We start from the raw sequence: 24,200 nt of genomic DNA on the forward strand, positions 1-24,200 counted from the left end.
GCCTGTTTCCGCCCAGTAACACCCATTTCCTGTCAATCACATTACGATCGACAGAACGATGAAAAAGCCGTGAGTAAAATTCCTAACTGCATAGCAAATTTACTTGGCGCAGTCGCAGTGCGAACATTGCGCATGCGCATTAAGCGGAAAATCGCTGCGATGCGAAGATTTTTACCGAGCGAACAACTCGAAATGAGGGCCAATGAGAAGTGATACTGAGCACGGAAGATACTGAGCACTGCTGATACTGAGCATTGATGATACTGAGCATTGATTATACTGAGCACTGATGATACTACAGAGAACTGACACTGAGCAGCACGATTAGCACAAGACACTATACTAGTATTACTAATATAGTATTACTGAGCACCAAAAGGCAATGAGCAGTGATACTGAGCACTGCTGATACTGAACACTGATGATACTGAGCACTGCTGATACTGAGCACTGATTATACTGAGTGTTAGGTTCCTGGTGCTCAGAACAAGGGAGTTGTTGCGTAGTGAGTCCTGAGCACCAGAACGTGATGCTGAAATAAGGTGTGGTGTGGAAATAGCCCCTAGCACCCTACCTCCGTTGTTTCACCCGTGTGGTCCGTTCACGCCTGAGTGACTATGGTTTCTTGGGCCCACGGCAGCCGCGTTTGAAGGGCGGATTAGGTCTGCCCAACTCCGATGCCCCCAGGTCTTAGATTGAGATAAGGCGTGAACCGAGACAGGATAATAACAAGGGGACCTCTAGCTAAAACAAACAGAAGGCTAGGGGCTACTAACAACCCTAAACCTAAATATATGTGCGGCACGCCACCAAAGGAAAAGAACAACAAAGGAAATGCTGTCCACTCGCCGACACAATACCGTTGTGTACTGGCGGTGACAGCACAAGCAGAACCCTCTGCAAAACACCAGAAACAAATTATAACCAAAGAATACTGCGGCCTGAACCGACGGACGCGGCAAAGCCGCTACTCACGGAACCGGTACAAATACTGGCAAACGGACAGGAACCCCCAATGAAGCCGACACAGACTCTCAGAACTGGAGGACAGGCAGAATCCCAAACGACAGACCGGTGGACACCAAGAAGCCAGATATTCGACCAGGCACAGACAAAGCCACAGGACTCCTGGACAGGAACGCTTCACGGCAGGACACAGGATCAGACACTGGAATCGACACTGGAATCGACACTCAAAGCAGCTAGACAGACACTGCTAGACAGGAGCTCAGGAACTGGCAGGGACTAGCTCAGAACTCAAGAACTCTGGAACCCAGGAAACCTAGAAATCTGGAAATATCACCAGCGTCTGTGAATTGCACTGAGCCAGCATATAACAGAGAGTCTTAATTAATTATGTCGTGCAGCTGCCCTGCTGCACAACTGAGAGATGCAATCAACAGACAGGTAAGGCTGAACACATGGGAACAAGCTGCAATCACACAGACTCACCACTGGCAGCAAATAAGAATCTTCTTAAACCAGAGCAACGGGAAATCCTGGCCTGCAAGACTACTTAAAAACATAAAATAGGAATGAACCACTACCTGTGGTTCATAACACTGAGCACTGATGATACTACAGAGAACTGACACTGAGCAGCACGATTAGCACAAGACACTGTACTAGTATTACTAATGTAGTATTACTGAGCACCACAAGCCAATGAGCAGTGATAATGAGCACTGCTGATACTGAACACTGATGATACTGAGCACTGCTGATACTGAGCACTGATGATACTAAGCACTGATGATACTAAGCACTGAAGAAACTATGGAGAACTGACATTGAGAAGCATGATTAGCACAAGACATTGTACTAGTAATACTAATGTGTTATTACTGAGCACCACAATACAATGAGCAGTGATACTGAGCACTGCTGATACTGAGCACTGTTGATACTGAGCACTGATGATACTATGGAGAACTGACACTATGCAGCATTATTAGCACAAGACACTGTACTAGTAAAACTATTGTAGTGTTACTGAGCACCACAAGACAATGAGCAGTGATACTGAGCACTGATGATACCGAACACTGATGATACTGAGCACTGATGATACTGAGCATTGCTGATACAGAGCACTGATGATACTGAGCACTGATGATACTACGGAGAACTGACACTGAGCAGCGTGATTAGCACAAGACACTGTACTAGTATTACTAATGTGTTATTACTGAGCAACACAAGACAATGAGCAGTGATACTGAGCACTGCTGATACTGAGCACTGCTGATAATGATCACTGATGATACTGAGCACTGATGATAATATGGAGAACTGACACTGAGCAGCATGATTAGCACAAGACACTGTACTAGTATTACTAATGTAGTAATACAGAGCACCACTAGACAATGAACAGTGACACTGAACACTGCTGATACTGAGCACTAATGATACTGAGCACTGATGATACTACGGAGAACTGACACTGAGCAGCATGATTAGCACAAGACACTGTACTAGTATTACTAATGTAGTATTACTGAGCACCACGAGACAATGAGCAGTGATACTGAACACTGCTGATACTGAGCACTGATGATACTGAGCACTGTTGATACTACGGAGAACTGACACTGAGCAGCTCGATTAGCACAAGACACTGTCCTAGTATTAATAATGTAGTACTACTAAGCACCACAAAACAATGAGTAGTTATACTGAGCACTGCTGATACTGAGAACTGCTAAAACTGATCATTGCTGATACTGAGCACTGATGATACTGAACACTGATGATAATACGGAGAACTGACACTGAGCAGCATTATTAGCACAAGACACTGTACTAGTATTGCTAATGTAGAATTACTGAGCACCACAAGACAATGAGCAGTGATACTGAGCATTGCTGATACTCAGCACTGATGATACTGAGCACTGATGATACTACGGAGAACTGACACTGAGCAGCGCGATTAGAACAAGACACTCTCCTAGTATTACTAATGTAGTATTACTGAGCGCCACAAGACAATGAGCAGTGATACTGAGCACTGCTGATAGTGAGCACTGATGATACTGAGCACTGCTGCTGATACTGAGCACTGATGATACTGAGCAGCGCGATTAGCACAAGACACTGTCCTAGTATTACTAATGTAGTACTACCGAGCACCACAAGACAATGAGCAGTGATACTGAGCACTGTTGATACTGAGCACTGCTGATACTGAGCAATAATGATACTGAGCATTGCTGATACTGAGCACTGATGATACTGAACACTGATGATACTACGGAGAACTGACACTGAGTAGCGCGATTAGCACAAGACATTGTACTAGTATTACTAATGTGTTATTACTGAGCACCACAAGACAATGAGCAGTGATACTGAGCACTGCTGATACGGAGCACTGATGATACTGAGCACTGTTGATACTGAGCACTGATGATACTGGGCATTGCTGATACTGAGCACTGATGATACTGAGTACTGATGATAATACGGAGAACTGACACTGAGCAGCACGATTAGCACAAGACACTGTAGTAGTATTACTAATGTAGTATTACTGAGGAGCACCACGAGACAATGAGCAGTGATACTGAACACTGCTGATACTTAGCACTGATGATACTGAGCACTGATGATACTTCCGAGAACTGACACTGAGCAGCATGATCAGCACAAGACACTGTACTAGTATTACTAATGTAGTATTACTGAGCACCACAAGACAATAAGCAGTGATAATGAGCACTGCTGATACTGAGCACTGATGATACTGAGCACTGTTTATACTGAGCACTGATGATACTATGGTGAACTGACACTGAGCAGCATTATTAGCACAATACACTGTACTTGTATTACTAATGTAGTATAACTGAGCACCACAAGACAATGAGCAGTGATACTGAGAACTGATGATACTGAGCACTGCTGATACTGAGCACTGTTGATACTGAGCATTGCTGATACTGAGCACTGATGATACTGAGCACTGATGATACTGAGCACTGATAATACTACGGAGAACTGAAACTGAGTAGCGCGATTAGCACAAGACACTGTACTAGTATTACTAATGTGTTATTGCTGAGCACCACAAGACAATGAGCAGTGATACTGAGCACTGCTGATACTGAGCACTGTTTATACTTAGCACTGATGATACTACGGAGAACTGACACTGACCAGCATGATTAGCACAAGACACTGTACAAGTATTACTAATGTAGTATTACTGAGCACCACAAGACAATGAGCAGTGATACTGAGCACTGCTGGTACTGAGCACTGATGATACTGAGCACTGATGATACTACGGAGAACTGACACTGAGCAGCACGATTAGCACAAAACACCACAAGACAACGTGCAGTGATACTGAGCACTGCTGATACTGAGCACTGATGACACTGAGCACTGATGATACTGAGCACTGATGATACTACAGAGAACTGACACTGAGCAGAACAAATAGCACAAGACACTGTACTAATATTACTAATGTAGTATTACTGAGCACCACAAGACAATAAGCAGTGATACTAAACACTGCTGATACTGAGCACTGATGATAGTGAGCACTGATCATACTGAGCACTGATGATACTACGGAGAACTGACACTGAGCAGCAAGATTAGCACAAAACACTGTACTAGTATTACTAATGTAGTATTACTGAGCACCACAAGACAATGAGCAGTGATACTGAGCACTGATGATACCGAACACTGATGATACTGAGCACTGATGATACTGAGCATTGCTGATACTGAGCACTGATGATACTGAGCACTGATGATACTACGGAGACCTGACACTGAGAAACTCGATTAGCACAAGACACTGTACTAGTATTACTAATGTAGTATTACTGAGCACCACAAGACAATAAGCAGTGATACTGAACACTGCTGATACTGAGCACTGATGATAGTGAGCACTGATGATACTGAGCACTGATGATACTACGGAGAACTGACACTGAGCAGCACGATTAGCACAAACACTGTACTAGTATTACTAATGTAGTATTACTGAGCACCACAAGACAATGAGCAGTGATACTTAGCACTGATGATACCGAACACGGATGATACTGAGCACTGATGATAGTGAACATTGCTGATATTGAGCACTGATGATACTGAGCACTGATGATACTACGGAGAACTGACACCGAGCTGCACGATTAGCACAAGACACTATACTAGTATTACTAATATAGTATTACTGAGCACCAAAAGGCAATGAGCAGTGATACTGAGCACTGCTGATACTGAGCACTGATGATACTGAGCACTGATGATACTGAGCACTGATGATACTAAGGAGAACTGACACTGAGCAGCACGATCAGCACAAGACACTGTAATAGTATTACTAATGTAGTATTACTGAGCACAACAAGACAATGAGCAGTGATACTGAGCACTGCTGATACTGAGCACTGCTGATACTGAGCACTATTGATACTGAGCATTGCTGATACTGAGCACTGATGATACTGAGCACTGATGAAAATGAGCACTGATGATACTACGGAGAACTGAAACTGAGTAGCGCGATTAGCACAAGACACTGTACTAGTATTACTAATTTGTTATTGCTGAGCACCACAAGACAATGAGCAGTGATACTGAGCACTGCTGATATTGAGCACTGGTTATACTGAGCATTGCTGATACTGAGCACTGATGATACTGAGCACTGTTTATACTTAGCACTGATGATACTACGGCGAACTGACACTGAGCAGCATGATTAGCACAAGACACTGTAGTAGTATTACTAATGTAGTATTACTGAGCACCACAAGACAATGAGCAGTGATACTGAGCACTGCTGGTACTGAGCACTGCTGATACTGAGCACTAATGTTACTACGGAGAACTGACACTGAGCAGCACGATTAGCACAAAACACTGTACTAGTATTACTGAGCACCACAAGACAACGAGCAGTGATACTGAGCACTGCTGATACTGAGCACTGATGATAGTGAGCACTGATGATACTGAGCACTGATGATAATGAGCACTGATGATACTACAGAGAACTGACACTGAGCAGAACAAATAGCACAATACACTGTACTAATATTACTAATGTAGTATTACTGAGCACCACAAGACAATAAGCAGTGATAATGAACACTGCTGATACTGAGCACTGATGATAGTGAGCACTGATGATACTGAGCACTGACGATACTACGGAGAACTGACACTGAGCAGCACGATTAGCACAGAACACTGTACTAGTATTACTAATGTAGTATTACTGAGCACCACAAGACAATGAGCAGTGATACTGAGTACTGATGATACCGAACACTGATGATACTGAGCATTGCTGATACTGAGCACTGATGATACTGAGCACTGGTGATTCTACGGAGACCTGACACTGAGCAACTCGATTAGCACTAGACACTGTACTAATATTACTAATGTAGTATTACTGAGCACCACAAGACAATGAACAGTGATACTGAGCACTGCTGATACTGAGCACTTCTGATACTGAGCACTCATGATACTGAGCATTGCTGATATTGAGCACTGATGATACTGAGCACTGATGATACTACGGAGAACTGACAATGAGCAGCGCGTTTAGCACAAGACACTGTACTAGTATTACTAATGTAGTATTACTGCGCACCAAAAGACAATGAGCAGTGATACTGAGAACTGATGATACTGAGCACTGATGATACTGAGCACTGATGCTACTATGGAGTACTGACACTGAGCAGCACGATCAGCACAAGATACTGTAATAGTATTACTAATGTAGTATTACTGAGCACCACAAGACAATGAGCAGTGATACTGAGAACTGCTGATACTGAGCACTGATGATACTGAGCACTGATGATACTACGGAGTACGGACACTGAGCAGCACGATCAGCACAAGACATTGTACTAGTATTGCTAATGTGTTATTACTGAGCAACACAAGACAATGAGCAGTGATACTGAGCACTGCTGATACTGAGCACTGATGATACTGAGCACTGCTGATACTGAGCACTGCTGATACTGAGCATTGCAGATACTGAGCACTGATGATACTGAGCACTGATGATACTACGGAGAACTGACACTGAGCAGCATGATTAGCACAAGACACTGTAGTAGCATTACTAATGTAGTATTACTGAGCACCACGAAACAATGAGCAGTGATACTGAACACTGATGATACTGATCACTGATGATACTGAGCACTGATGATACTACGGAGAACTGACACTGAACAGCATGATCAGCACAAGACACTGTACTAGTATTACTTTTTCAGTATGACTGAGCACCACAAGACAATAAGCAGTGATAATGAGCACTGATGATACTGAGCACTGATGATACTGAGCACTGTTTATACTGAGCACTGATGATACTACGGTGAACTGACACAGAGCAGCATGATTAGCACAAGACACTGTACTTGTATTACTAATGTAGTATAACTGAGCACCACAAGACATTGAGCAGTGATACTGAGAACTGATGATACTGAGCACTGCTGATTCTGAGCACTGTTGATACTGAGCATTGCTAATGCTGTGCATTGCTGATACTGAGCACTGATGATTCTGAGCACTGATGATACTGAGCACTGTTGATACTATGGAGAACTGACATTGAGCAGCACAATTAGCACAAGACACTGTAGTATTATTACTAATGTAGTATTACTGAGCACCATGAGACAATGAGCAGTGATACTGTACACTGCTGATACTGAGCACTGATGATACTGAGCACTGATGATACTACGGAGAACTGAAACTGAGCAGCATTATTAGCACTAGACACTGTACTAGTATTACTAATGTAGTATTACTGAGCACCACAAGACAATGAGCAGTGATACTGAGCACTGATGATACTGTGCACTGATGATACTACGGAGAACTGACACTGAGCAGCATGATTAGCACAAGACACTGTACTAGTATTACTAATGTAGTATTACTGAGCACCACAAGACAATGAGCAGTGATACTGAGCACTGCTGATACTGAGCACTGATGATACTGAGCACTGATGATACTATGGATAACTGACACTGAGCAGCATGATTAGCACAATACACTATACTAGTATTACTAATGTAGTATTACTGAGCACCACAAGACAATGAGCAGTGATACTGAGCACTGCTGATACTGAACACAGATGATACTGAGCACTGATGATACTACAGAGAACTGACACTGAGAACCACGATTAGCACAAGACACTGTACTCGTATTACTAATGTAGTATTAATTATCTCACAGATACCGGGTTCCCTATGAACTTAGGATGGACAGGACACTGGATTGATGGCTGAGGTAGTCCCAGTAGTGACACAGCATGCACAAGCTTTAAAGGGAGGTAGACCAAGTAGTTAATCAATTCCCTGTAGCGCTCAAATCCCATTGTCATTTTAATAAAATCCCCTCCACCTCTACAAACTTATCTGTCACCAACCTCTATTCTGATTCTCCACAGTTTCCTCTTCATCTTTTGCGTTCACACAGGGTGGTACAATACATGACCTGACTCTCCCAAGATTACGAGTGACAGCCTGAGTATTGTCTCCCAAGCCCTGCATGACTGTTTACAGTCCTTTCAGCCTGAGAGTGGGTCGTGCTGATAAAATATGTTGATGACTTGTTGTTGTGCGCTGATTCATTGGAGTCATCCCTGGCAGATACAAAGCAGTTTCTGTTTCGTCTCTTCCAATCAGGACACCAGGAATCAAGGGATAAACTACAGTTGTGTAGGACAAGGGTCAAATACCTGGGACGTACTGTAGTACTGGTACATGATTTGACAGTTCATACACCACATGCGTATTGGTCTTTCAAAGTTCTGCCCGAACAAGGTATGTCTCATCAGCACGATGGCACCAATATATTATTGCAGTGTGCCTTGTCATGCACAAAGGGTGGAGGATGAGAATACTGGTGAAGGGAAATTTTGTATAGACACTGATATGCATGATGGTATGGAATATCTGAATCAGACCTTTACTACGAAACCAGACATAAGTGACAGCCCGTTGATGAACGCAGACCTGATATTTTCTTCTTCTTTTTCTCCTCTAGAGATGTTTTTCTTTCTTTTTTTTGAGTTGTGCTCATGGTACGCTACATTTGCAATCACACAACAATTAAATTAAGATGCAAATTTGTGTTTCCTACAGGAAAAGGAGGTCTGGAAGTTGAGGGGGTATGGTTAGGAGTCCTCAGGACTCTGGAGAGATGGACAAGATAAGCCAGTGGCCCCCAGGATGTATCTCCCAAGCCTAGCTGAGGCGGCACATGATCTGACTCACCTAGGGTAAGGAAGGTATGTGCAAATTGGTAAGAGCTTACTGGCGTGTACCAGGGTTCTCTTCTCAGGCAAGCAGGAAAGCAATGACCTGTCTTACTTGCATGAGGAAGAACATTTGGTAAGGTAGTACTAACAGAGCCATCCCATATCCCTCCTGCAGATGGACCTTCTCAGGTAATACAAATCGACTTCGTACAGATAACACCCTTTAGGAATTATTATTATGTATTGGTGTGCACTGATGTTTTCTCAAACTGGGTAGAGGCATTTCCTGCCTCCAAAAGCACTGCTGTGTTTACCGCAAAGAAAATTGTGCAGAAATTTGTGTGTAGATATGGTACCCCTAGGAGCAGGAGCAAAATGATAGCTTTAAACTGGACTATTGTGGTCATACACACTGCCACTAGTGTTATGTAGCATCGGAACCACTCCCAGATCCTCACTTAACAAATCACCCTCTTCAAAATTTTTGTTTTTGTTTTTGTTTTTTGGAAGACAACCTCATGTCATGATCGATCTGCACCATGAGCAGAAATACACCAATGAGGTGACAGTACAGTACCTTATCGAGATGAGCCAGCATTTGAGAACTTGACAAAAGAACTTGAAACTGTTGATTCCAGGTATGCCAAATACTGTCTTGATTGTGAACCAAGAGACTGTGTGATTGTTCTTACACTCAGGTTGCCTAATAGACAGGTGGGAAGGACCGTACCAAGTTCTGTTGACCACACGATCCCAGTGAAAATAGCTGAGAGAAAGACTTGGGTCCACGATTCCCATAGCAGGAAAGTCGGTAGTCCGGAAGGAACTCGTAAATGGAGTGAAATCGCAGAAGTATCACCAGAGAGTCTGTTCCATGAAGATTGAGAGGCAGCACTGTTGAACACTACCTGGGCATACTAAAAGATTACAGAAAGACCAGTCGTTGTAATTGATTTGCTATGGACAAGATTTTTTTGTTCTATCTTTCTTTTTTTTCCCACTGACATTTTTTCAGGACATTCAATTTTTGTGAGGTTTTTCATGAGGAGTCGAGTGTGGGACTGGAACTGGTTCTGGAGGAAGGAGTGATGTCTTTATAGAATCCCAGGATCAACCTGTCACTTTGTTAAAGCCAGAGAAAATCAAAGTTCTAGTAGTTACGGAGTTCGGAGATAACGTGATAGGCTATTGTCTGAGGAATACTGTATTTTGTAGTTATTGTGACCCCATAATTGAAGATGAGTGCATCCAGGGATGTCAGTCTAGCAATAAGGCAGCATTTGACAGACATCCATTGAGTGATTACCACTCACTAGTGGGTTAGGTCTTAAACCAAACGGAATGTTGGATGTGCTCACAGGTACCTCTAAGACCAAATAATGCAGGATTAGTGCCATATTCTTTAAAGTTAGCTGAGTTACTTGAATTACACGGAAGGGGGATGGGACCGGTGGACAAAGAATATAATATAACTAGACCACCTAGTCTTAAGATCCACCAGTACCATAGATAAATCCCTGGTATGTTTAAATCTCACCAATTTCAGGAAATCAGGAAATTGGAAGGTAATCAGGAACAATCAGACAATGGCTATTCACACATAGCAGATAAAGAGCTCATTAATATTTGTGGAAGATAAGTTTATAGGTGATAGGAATATATACCATGACAATTTTATATGTCTCTTTCACGATTTGTTTGTGCTTTCTTCTTCTACCCAGCAGAACCTCAATCAAATCTGAACATCAGTGTACAAAGACATAGGTACATGTATGTGTGAAACGTTTGTTCAAATCAGACATCATAGGCCATAGCCCTGTCCCAGCAACCTCTGTAGGTTGAATGTCATCCCACGCCCAACCAGTGGTCCCGTGACCGCTGAGTGCATATAGAGGATGTCTTGTCCTCCGCCCTGTCTTCCCCAAATATAGTCAAATGTCTGATTTGCAAAATGAATACATACGTGTTTCTAGGTCACTGATTATTGTTTGAAATATTTTTCTTCTGTTAATAATTTATGGCAGTTATTGTTTACTGCCAAAGGGTGGACTGTCGAAGTAAAAAAGATATTACATATAGAGAACATCCAAACTCTACACTTGAGTAGCTATGCTTGCGAATACGCACAGCGTGCGCAGCAATATATGGTAACATACGCACTCACACAGACATGCCACAAAGATATATTCAACACATATTTCATACAGCACATAAATTGAACATATCAAGCACTAGACATTATAAGGTTTTAAATTATATAATAGAGTATAACGTCATGTATGTGTATTGTTGGAGCGGAGCAAGATGGACATGTCGTGCTTGGTGTCAAAGTAATCAGATTAATGTGGGGATTCATTTGATGCCTGTGATTAGGTTGTAGCACATTGCAATGAGTAGTTATGACTGAATGTAGGAATATGAAGCCACAATTCTGAAGTAAACAAAAGGACATTCCATTTAAAGCATGTGGACAGGAAACCAGAAGCCAGACCCTCTGATGTCATCTTCATTGCTTGCATATGAACTGACCAATGATTCATCATGAATGAGAAAGTTCCCTCCCCTGGACCAATAACAGAAGACCCAGTCCCAGACCTATACTCCCCCAACATACACAGTGTATGGCTGATCCCAGTCACAAGAAGTTCTGTTTTTCCTGGGTGCTGTTCGAGATGCTGTCTGTCCAGTTCCTGTTTGTTTTTGCAGAGAGAGAGAGAGAGAGAGATATGGATCGGAGGGTGCATTGAGCAAATATGGTGATGTATTGCTGGCTATAATGGATTAGTTTGTACCTATCTGCTTCCTGTGTAAATTGTAACCATGTAACTATATATATACTGTACATGTGATATATTGCATGCATATCCTTTTAATATCAAATATATACATCAATGAGCTTTGGAACTCAGAAATGTGTGCATGTACTTGTTTTATCTTAAGGGATGTAGTGTTTGCAACGTACAGCGCACTTTTATCGTATATGGTAATAAGATGCACCTGGCATCAACAACATATATTAGCACGGGCATTTTGAATATTTTTTAGAAATTAATTTGACTTTCTCAGTTTGTATGAGAAGAAAAATGTCAACAGTGTCAAAAACAGCAGAGAGATCTAGAAGAATAAGTAGTGAGTAATGGCCCTTAGACATTGCAGTGACTAGATCATTCACTACTTTAGTCAGTGCTGTTTCTGTGGAGTGCTGGGAACAAAAACCTGACTGAAGTGGGTCAAATAAATTGTGTGTTTTCAGAAAGTGTGTGAGGTGAGTGTAAGCAAGTCTCTCAAGTAGCTTGGAGAGGCATGGCAGCTGAGAGATGGGATGGTAGTTTGAGAGAGTGTTAGGGTCAGAATTTTGTTTTTTCAGAATGGGAGTAATCAGTGCATGCTTGAACATTGTAAGAAAGATACCAGTAGAGAGAGAGATTACAGATGTTAGCTAAGGTTGGGATGAGCACAGGAGACAGAGATTTACTTACTTGTGAGGGTATAGGTTCAAGAGGAGAGGAAGTAGAGTAGCAGGCTGAGAAGAGTGTTGACACTTCATCCACACTTGTGGGATCAAATGAGAGATTGCCAGAGGGTTCAGGTAGAGAACTGAGCAGGTCACTGGCTGAGGAAGAGCATACCATTTCATCTCAGAGCTCATCAATCTTGTCCTTGAAGTAGGAAGCAAGATCTTGCGCATTGATAGTGGCTGGTGGGTTGGGTGAGGAAGGGTTCAGAAGTGATTTAAATATATTAAAAAGTCATTTGGGGTTAGAGGCTTGAGCAGAGATGAGAGTTTGAAAATATGTTTGTTTGGCAGAGTCCAGGGCATTACAATAAGAGTGGTAGACAGTCTTATATGTGAGAAAGTCGCTAGGAAAGCGATATTTACGCCACTGACGTTCAGCTTTGCGTGAGAGTTTTTGTAGGTGTCTTGTTAATTTAGAGTGCCACGGTTGACATCTTGACCTACGTGGAGTGTGATGGGTAGCTGGAGGCACTAGGTCAAGGGTTATTACTAGAGTCTGGTTCAGGTGTGATATAGCAGTCTCAGGAGAAGTAAATGCAGAAATAGGTGAGAGCAGTTGTTGCAGAGAGGTGGACAGTTCTTGATAAGTAATTGTGTTAATATTTCTGCGGGTTTGAGGAAGATTAGAGGACTCAATGACTCTGAGTTTGAAGTAATGGTGGATAGCATGCATGTGATAAGGTTGTGATCTGAGAGAGGGAAAGGGGTGTTAGTGAAGTCAGAAGCTGAGCATAGTCTGGTGAACACTAGATCAAGACAGTGGCCCTCCTGATGAGTAGAGGAGTCAGTCCATTGGGAGAGGCCGAGAGAGGAGGTTAGAGATATTATGCCCCCACATTAACTCCCTTGTCACCATAATTTGCCCACACAGTAACCTGCTCATTGTCATGGGTTCTGCTGGTGAACATACTGTATATGCATAAATGTCTTTTTTTTTTTATAGATGCTGTTCTCCTGCTTACGTTCTGGTCACAAATGCTTTCTCCTCCACATGAACCCCATATTGGCTTGCTCTACATTCTCACTGCATTTTAGTTGGGCTAGGTAAACCCTCTCTCACAACTATTTTTTATCCTAACCCCCTGCAGCACAAGATAGTTTTTCCAGGTGCAAAATGTGCTCCCAGTAGCTCTAAGCTCCTATCTCTCCTGCTATGTGTTAGTTTGTATATAGACTTGTAATTAGATTTCTGGAAACCTTTAAAAAGAGAATAAAAGTTATTTTGAGTCAAGACTTCTGAATAAAACAAAATCCTTACATACGGACAGCAGAAAGCTAAGGAAGTGTGCTGTTACTAATAAAAGTTTGGTTGAGACACATGTGAAACCCTAGAGAAAGAATAATATATTTAGCAAAGACCCCTAATGGAGTGCTTTGAACGTGATCACCATGTAGCTGGCTGTGTAGAGGAAGGAACATGTGTCAGCACAGTGGATCTTACAGGTGCAGACACACTGGATGTCTCTCAGAAATGCATGTGCAGGGCCAGATGTGAATAAGCATCATGTTTGTCAATTTTCTGCTGTGGATGGTCGCTTTGTAGAGTCTTTGAAGTTCAATTACTTGTGCCAAAATGAACACTCCAATGTTCTTGTATCCAGATTTGCATATATGTACATTTTAAACTAAGTATTTCCTTATACGTAAAAGTCATATTTGATCAAGTTGTGTATATACTTTTGTTATCCTCTTATTTCAGTATAGTACGTTTAAGTTCTAGCTAATGATGCAGCTAGTTACTGCTGAAGTTGGACTATTCAGTGTGATACATGTTATAGTACTCCATGTAAAGAGTGCAATGCCACAAATACATACCTTTCATGCATCTACAAAGCATAAAAGAGACAATAAATAACTGTGATATTATAATAAAAAGCTAACGCTGCTCCTCACCTCTATGGGATAAATTCAAGTGTTTTGCGCGCCTACTCCCAATGAAGAATATCAACTCCATAAGGGCGCGCACAGCGCAGCAGCTGCCATTACTGTTATCTTGTTCTGTCATTTTGACAGGCTGGAAACTAGTATTTTATAATTCTTACATAAACTATTTAATAAACTTGAAAACTCAGAACAAATCCTTTAAAAATGAAATCTTGTTTATAGAAATTTACAGCAATAATTCTTGATTATAATGGTAATGTACTCTCTCTTGCTTTGACTGTAAATGCATTATCACATCAATTTCAATATTCATTTAATATCTGTATTAAACATTTCATATTTTCAAGATTTATTAATTATTAAATAAAATACATAATATTTTCTTTGTACAGCAATGTAGGGGGAGGGCCCTAGACGGCATACCCTAACTACATATAATGAGATGTGCTACCTTGCTGAGACTTTTAGTGCCACAGATAAAAGAGCAATGCTCAGTTAAGCCCTATACATACTAGATGATTTTTGAATAATGAGGATGATAACGACACATCGTTACGATAATCGTCCAGTGGGTATGCACAATTGGCCTGATTCAGCCCTGATCACTGCTGTGCGTTTTCGCACAGCATGTTATTATCGATTGACTGCATATGCGTATGCACCGCAATGCACACGCATGTTGCCAAACAACAAGCATTGCAAAACAGCGACAAGCTGGTCCACAAATTTCGATTGCACAGCCATTCGCAAGCTGATTGACAAGAAGAGGCCTTTTGTGGGTGGTAACTAGCCATTTTCTGGGAGTGTCAGGGAAAAAGCAGGCATGCCAAAGCATTTTCAGGGAGGGTGTGTGTCGTCAGCTCCGGACCCGATCAGCCTGTTCTTTTCGCACTGTAGGAGTAAGTGCAGACTGCACACACTGGAAAAACCATTAGCTGGTGAGTGAGTTTCTAACGGATTTGCAGCTGTCCGCAGACTGAGGGACATTTTTGCACGGCATACACATGCGATCGCACACTTCCACTGGGCAATCCCCTTGTGCGGCGACTATCTGAATGCAGGACAACAAAATTAGCAGCACAGCAATCAGGTCTGAATCACCAATATCGTTAATGATGTACGCTCCCACGGGTCATTAACGATATTGCCTATCGTACAAACATGCAGGTCAATCTGACGATATTGTCAGAAACTGCATGTTTGGGGCTGTGGCAGGATGACATCACTGAACGATATCGTTAGCGATATCATTCACTGTGTTTGCACTATGTTGCTTGCCTCTGAGTTCAAGGGCAAACATTGACGATATCGCTCATGGAGCATATCATCTAGTGTGTATGCAGTGTGTATTACAGATATTATAAATGTCCCCCCATCTTGTATTTTATAGAGAAGTAAAATTGGGCCTCACTCTCGCAATGCACTGGAAGCATACTGTAGAATGCCTTCAATTTGCACCACTGAACCTCAGGATGCCAACAAACCAAGCTTTTGGAAGATGCCTCCACAAACTAGAAATACACATAGGTTTGAAGGGAGGTGGAAATACTTGGGCAACTGTACATAAGTGTAAATGTCAAAGCAAACACCAACCTCTCATGACTTAAGAAGCACAACAATTTCATTAAATTCCTTTTTTTACATAATAACTCAGTTAATCATAACCATGACAGTGAATACAGACAGACTTTTTCTACACAGCACTTTATTGTGTTGGAAGCATTTTTTAACACTGAGTAAAGAAATGCAGTTCTCTATTCTACTACAACTGGATGGTACAATAGTAGAGGATGAGGTTTGCTCCTCTGCAGCTCTGACCTGATCCAGAAGAAATGTCTGCTTGATGAGTGGACATCGATGTGCATCCTACTGTGCAATAATCTCTAACTAAAAATGTGCCCTCTGCATCCCTTCATCTCTTTTCTATTCTCTTGCGTCCCAAATCAAATCTCAGTTTTGCACTCCTCTGTAAATTCAGGTTCACTATTACATCTACTCTTTCTGTTTTCAGCAGGGAATATTCTCTCTCCATCCAACTCATGAATTAAAATTTAGCATCCCACCGCTCAGCTCCCTTGTCTCTCAAAGCTATTGGCGAGACTTGCCTACACTCGCTTCCCACGCTTTCTTAACTCACACAACTTACTGGACCCACTTCAGTCATGCTTTCGTGAACAACACTTCACAGAGACAGCAGTGACTAAGGTAGTTAATGATCTGGTCACTGCTAAATCTAAAGGCCATCACTCACTTCTTATTCTCCTTGATCTTTCTGCTGCTTTTGACACTGTTGACCACTTTCTCCTCATAAAAACACTTCAATCCTTAGGTTTCCAGGACACAGCCATTTATTGCTCCTCAACCTACCTATCTAATCGCTCTTTCAGCGTTTGTTTCTCAGAATCTACCTCCTCTTCACTACTAGTGTACTACTACTACTACTAGTGTACTACTACCCTTCACTATTAGTTGGAGTACCGCAAGGCTCAGTCCTCTGATTTTTTCAATCTATACCTCATCTCTTTGCAAAATAATTAGTTCTTGCAGATTTCAGTATCATCTGCATGTGGATGATAATCAAATCTACCTATCCTCCCCAAATTTGTCACCATCTGTATTGACACGTGTCACTTAATGCCTTTCTGCCATTTTATCTTGGATTACATCTCGCCACCTCAAATTTAATATTTCCAAAACAGAATTAATTATATTTCCACTGGCCAAATAATATAATAGTTACCAACCTGATATATCGATCACTGTTGATAACTCAACAATCAACCCTAACCCACAAGCTCCCTGCCTAGGTGTCATTCTTGACTATGAACTGTCCTTTGTTTCCCAGATTCAATGTAGGGGAAATGGTTCTAAATTGCACACCCTCCAGTAATGAAAGGTGCTATGCTGCTGAGAATAAAGTAGTACACACAGACAAAAGGGGGTGCAGATGCACTAAGCGATCATTACAGTATAATTTAGTAAATCATAAGAGGTTGTTAGTATATCATTGGCACCAATCGTCCAGGTCACCTCTTGTCGGGCAGGTTCCTAACACTATGGGGCCAACATCCGGAACGCAGGAAACCCCCAAACATGATCCAGCAAAGGACTCCCCCAGGGCATCACACTAAAAAATAGTGATAGTAAAGGGATATAAAGTGTGAGTATATGGAGGTCCCTACTGTGGGGTAAATTTACTAAGGTGGGAGATTTTTAGAACTGGTGATGTTGCCCATGGCAACCAATCAGATTCTACTTACCATTTATCTAGCTGCTTCTAGCAGATAATAGATATAATCTGATTGGTTGCTATGGGCAACATCGCCAGTTCTAAAAATCTCCCACCTTAGTAAATTTACCCCTATGAGTTTAAAGGTAGAGAGTATGTGAAAAAAAATGTGCATACATAAATAATAGACAAACAGGATATAAAAAGTGACTGTGTATTTAAATGGTGATGCCCTGAGACAGTCCAGCCAGAACAGGCACGGGGGACCCTACGTCCAAACGCCGACCCCAAGTTGACTGACACTATGTATAAATAAATAGGACTTACTTAAAATTATGCCTGTGTCACTGTGCAGTCCTTGTTGGTTTCCCTGCTTAAAAACATAGAGGGTGGTGGGGGAGGGGTGCCAATCTAGATTTGAGGCATTCTCAAACCTCAGGTGTGTATTTCTACACATATACATAGTAGGAGAAATGGTTCTAAATTGCACACCCTCCAGTAATGAAAGGTGCTGTGCTGCTGCGAATAAAGTAGTATGCACAGACAAATGGGGGTGCAGATGCACTAAGCGATCATTACAGTATAATTTAGTAAATCATAGAGGTTGTTAGTATATCGTTGGCCAATGATATTGGCCTACCCACCAATCGTCCAGGTCACCTCTTGTCGGGCAGGTTCCTAACACTATGGGGCCAGATTCCCAGATTCAATTAGTCTCAAAATCATGTTACACACATCTAAGAAACATATTCAAAATATGACCATATCTTACACAAGACACAGCAAAAACTGTAATACATGCATTCATTATCTCCCGCATTGATTATTGCAATAGTCCATGCTAGACTGTGTATCTCATCTCTCAGTCCCTCCTCTGGTTACCGGTATTCTTCTGTATTCAATATAAAATATTTTTACTTACATACAAGGCTATTAACTAAACTGCACTAACATACATCTCTTCACTCAAAATATTTCCCTACCGGCCTCTTCACTCTGCACAAGATCTGCGTCTCTAATCCACATGCATTACTTGCTCCCACTCAAAAGTACAGGACTTTATCCGGGCTGTGCCCACTCTGTAGAATGCCTTCCTACACACAATAAGATTCTCTTTTAGTCTCCAAACCTTCAAACATTCCCTGAAAACTCATGTCGTTAGACAAGCTGATCAAATTCCAGACCCACCCACATAACCTTCAATGCCTCCCTATACATCCCCTCTGTACAGTTCAACATAACCTCACATATTTTGTTTTTCTTCACTAACACACCCTGACCATTGGCCAACATTGCTGGGTCGACAATATCATACAGCCCATTAAGAACCTTTGCAATGTGGTGGCACCTATCCTTGTGCATCAATGCCTATTTCCCTACAGATTGTAAACTTGTGAGCAGGACCTTCCTACCTCTGTGTTTGTCTGTTTTTACCTACTTCTATTCTATTACTGTTGTTTCAATTGTAAAGTGCAATGATGTATGCTATGCTATATAAGAAACTGTTAATAAATAATAAAGAAATAAATAAATAGTAATGGTGGACCCACTGAACATCCCTTTTTAAGTACACTGCCTTAACAACAACACATGTATATTATTTTTTGTACACTGTAGTAAGTAAATTACTGAACATTGGGGGTCAGTCTGAGTTGATCGCATGCTGCCGATTTTTGCAGTGCAGCGATCAGGTTACTACTGCGCATGCGTATGCGTGTCGTATGGGTACAAACAGCATTGTTGCTGGGCAATGCTTCTAGCGACGAATCCATTTGCACGGGTGATCGCAAGTTGATTGACAGAAAGAGGGCGTTTATGGATGTCAACTGACCATTTTCTGGGAGTGGTAGGGAAAACACAGGCATGTCCAGGCATTTGTAGGGCGGGCGTCTGACATCAATTACGGGACCGGACAGGCTGAAGTGATCGCAAGGGCTGAGTAAGTTCAGACCTACTCTGAAACTGCAAAAAACTTCTTCGTCCCGTTCAGCTGCACATGTGATCGCACACTTGCAAAGCGAAAATACACTCCCCCGTGGCGGTGACTATGTGTTTGCACGGCTGCAAAAAGTAGCTAGCGAGCGATCAACTCGGAATGAGGGCCATTATGTTTTAAGTGCAGTGCCCAAACACAATACACATACTTTTTTTTGTATTACTGCAGTAAGTAGTGGTGGCACCTACTGAATGTTATTTATTATTTAAGTATAGTGACTGAACAACAACACACAGCACTTTTTTAAGTACAGTGCCTGAACTTGTCCTGAACACACGTTTTTGTTTTTTTAATAACGATTTTCGGAACACTGACACAGTCAGTGTTGCAGCCCATAGCCCTTCACTGATGACACTGGTACAGTAGCCCACAGCCCGTAATCTTTACCAGTGCCGTAACTAGGCATTTTAGCGCTGTGTGCAAGAAACGACAATGGCGCCCCCCCATGTAGGATAGGGGCAGTGCACGGCGTAAAAAAATATATAGGGGCGTGGCTTTATGGGGAAGAGGCGTGGCCACAAAATAATAGCAATTCATACTACGGTGCACAGTAGTCTCCATTATTCAAATTACGCTGCACAGTAGCGCCACTACACCAGGTAGAGACCCTTTTATACATAACAGCAGACAGCGTCCCCCTTTTTACACATTACAGCAGACAGCGTCCCCTTTTTACACATTACGGCAGAAAGTCCCCCTTTTTACACATTACGGCAGACAGCATCCCCCTTTTTACACGTTACAGCAGACAGTCCCCCTTTTTACACATTACGGCAGACAACGTCCCCTGTCCCCCTTTATACACATTACAGCAGCCAGCATCCCCCATTTTACACATTGCGGCAGCCAGTCCCCCTTTTACACATTGCGGCAGCCAGTCCCCCTTTTTACACATTGCGGCAGCCAGTCCCCCTTTTACACATTGCGGCAGCCAGTCCCCTTTTTACACATTGCGGCAGCCAGGCCCCCTTTTTACATATTACGGCAGATGGTGTACCCCTTTTACACATTGCGGCACCCGGTCCTCCTTTTTACACATTACGGCAGCCAGTCCCCCTTTTTACACATTGCAGCAGCCAGGCCCCCTTTTTACACATTGCGGCAGCCAGGCCCCCTTTTTACACATTGCGGCAGCCAGGCCCCCTTTTTACACATTATGGCAGACGGTGTCCGAGAGAGAAAGAGAGATAGAGAGAGAGAGAGAGATACTTACCATCTCCCCACTGACAGGCTCCTCGTTCAGCTTCCTCGGTGCAGGCAGGTGAGAAGGAGGAGGAGGGAGGGGGACTGGAGCCGCAGCAGCGCTATTTCATTGGTAGTAAGCGCCGCTGCAGCAGTCCCCTCTCCTTCCGTATTGGCTGCCTGGCGCTGCTGTGGATGCTGGGATGGAGGAACCACATCCCAGCATCCACAGCAGCGCCAGGCAGCCAATACGGAAGGAGAGGGACCTGCTGCAGCGGCGCTTACTTTCTAATGAAATAGCGCTGCTGCGGCTCCAGTCCCCCTCCCTCCTCCTCCTTCTCACCTGCCCAGCGCTGCTCTCTTCTCCCTCCACAGCGCGGTGGCGCACAGCACAGAACAGGCAGCATGTAATGAGTCAATTTGACTCATTACATGCCGCTGGCCGTGCGCCCTCAGGGCAACTGCGCTGTGTGCCAAGCCCACTTGGCACACACGTAGTTACAGCCCTGATCTTTACTGAGTCACACTGCAGCCAACAACCCTTCACTGATAATACTGACACAGTAGCCCATAGCCAGGGCCGGTGCTAGGGTGTCCGGCACCCCACTGCAAATAATAAATTTGCGCCCTCCCATCCATATGTAATAAAGGGACAGTGTGTGCCAAAGGGGCTTGGTCCCACATGGAAGGGGCGTGGCCACACAATAGTATCCCCAATTCAAATTACACCACAGAATATCACAATCTTATTCACCTTATTCCACACGTAGTGCCCCTGATTCATATTGCACCATATAGTTGTGTACCTAATTCACATTAAGACACACAGTAATACTCATACACATTACCCACAGTAGTGTCCCTTATACACATAACACCCACGGTAGTAGTGCCACACAAAATGCCCACAGTGATAGCATCCCTAATACATAATGCCCACAGTAGTCATGCCACACAGAATGCCCAAAGCAGTAGTGCCACATAGAACACCCGCAGTAGTCTTGCCACACAGAACACCCACAGTAGTTGTGCCACACAGAATGCACACAGTAGTTATGCCACACAGAACCACAGCAGTAGTATCACACAGAATGCCTACAGTAGTCATGCCACACAGAACACCCACAGTAGATGTGCCACACAGAATGTCTACAGTATTAGTGCCACACAAAATGCCCAAAGTAATAGCGCCCCTTATACACAATGCCCACAGTAGTCACGCCACACAGAACGCCCACAGCAGTCATGCTACAGAAAATGCTCACTGCAGTAGTGTCACACAGAGCGCCCACAGTAGTCATGCCACTCAGAACAACCACAGTAGCCGTGCAACACAAAATGACCACAGCAGTAGTACCCCACAGTTGTCGTGCCACATAGAAAGCCCACAGCAGTCGTGCCACATATAATGTCCACAGCAGTAGTGCCCCACAGAGCACCCACAGTAGTCGTTCATCACAGACCACCCACAGTAGTCATGCAACACATAATGCCTACAGTAGTAGTGGCACACATAATGCCTATAGTAGTGCTCCACAGAGCTCCCACAGTAGTCATGCCACACAGAATGCCCACAGTAGTCATGCTATACATGGGGCAAGATGTACTAAATGGAAAATGCTGTAAACCCTCGTTTACCACATTTTCCAAATGTACTAAGCCCCAGCCGCCTGGTCAGCGTGCAGAGTGGATCACCAGCTTTTGCTGGCACTACCCCATAGAAGGCTATGGGCTTCTCTCCGCAGCTCTGGCATGAGGGATCTGATCAGATCCCTCTCAGCATGCCCCGCGGCCGCCCCCGTCACTCTGAATATCTCCGGGGGCTGAAACCCAGAAGTCAGGTAGCCACCAGGGATCACGAAGGACAGCTCTTATCGGAAGAGCTGTCCTTTGCAATGCTAATCGCATATGTAAGTACATATGTGATTAGCATCGTGGCGATCGGCGGCAATGGGCAGCAATGTCTCTTAGTACATACCGCCCATAATGCCCACAGTACTAGTGCCATACAGAATGCCCACAGTAGTCATGCCACACATAATGCCCACAGTAGTCGTGCCCCACAGAGTGCCCACAGTAGTCGGCCACGAGTGGCTAAACTAGCAAGCGGTGGGCCCAGGTGCAACAAAATGCTTTGGGCCCCCCCTCATCCCATCCAAGTCCACCTCCTCACCCCTGGAGAGGATCTGGTGAGGGGGACCTGCTCAGGGCCAGTGAAATGGATACCTAGCAACAGTGCCGTTACTAGACATTTTAGCGCTGTGTGCAAGAAACAGCATCGGAGCCCCCCCCCTATGTAAAACAGGGGTAGAGTGCGCCGTAGGCGCGCGCATAAAATATAGTGGTGTGGCTTCATGGGGAAGGGGTGATTCCCACAAAATAATACCAACTCATATAACGGTGCACAGTAGTCTCCATTATTCAAATTATGCCGCACAGTAGCACCACTTCACCAGGTGGATCCCATTTTGCATATTACGGTGGACAGATTTACTCTTTTTACACATTACGGCAGACAGCGTCCCCTTTTTACACATTACGGCAGACAGCGTCCCCTTTTTACACATTACAGCAGACAGAGTCCATCTTTTACAAATTACGGCGGACAGCGTCCCCTTTTTACACATTACGGCAGACAGCGTCCCGTTTTAACACATTACGTCAGACAGCGTCCCCTTTTTTACATATTACGGCAGTGTCCCCTTTCTAAACATTACAGCAGACAGTGTCCCCTTTTTTACACATAATGGCAGTGTCCCCTTTTTACACATTATGGCAAACAGCGTCCCCTTTTTTACACATTACGGCAGACAGATTACAATTTTTACACATTACGGCAGACAGCATCTACTTTTTCACACATTACGGCAGACAGCGTGCCCCTTTTTACACATTAAGGCAGACAGTGTCCCCTTTTTACACATTAAGGCAGACAGCGTTCCCTTTGTACACATTACGGCAGTGGTGATATACTGTAGGCATTGAATGTGGCACAGACATATATATGTAATATGGTCAATGTGGATTGTGTTCTTTGTTGGGTGGATTGGAGACTTTCATTTTAATATACTACTTTTAACATACTTACTTGAAAGGT

Source organism: Pseudophryne corroboree, chromosome 8 (assembly GCF_028390025.1).
Source record: "Pseudophryne corroboree isolate aPseCor3 chromosome 8, aPseCor3.hap2, whole genome shotgun sequence".
NCBI classification, from domain to species: Eukaryota; Metazoa; Chordata; class Amphibia; order Anura; family Myobatrachidae; genus Pseudophryne; species Pseudophryne corroboree.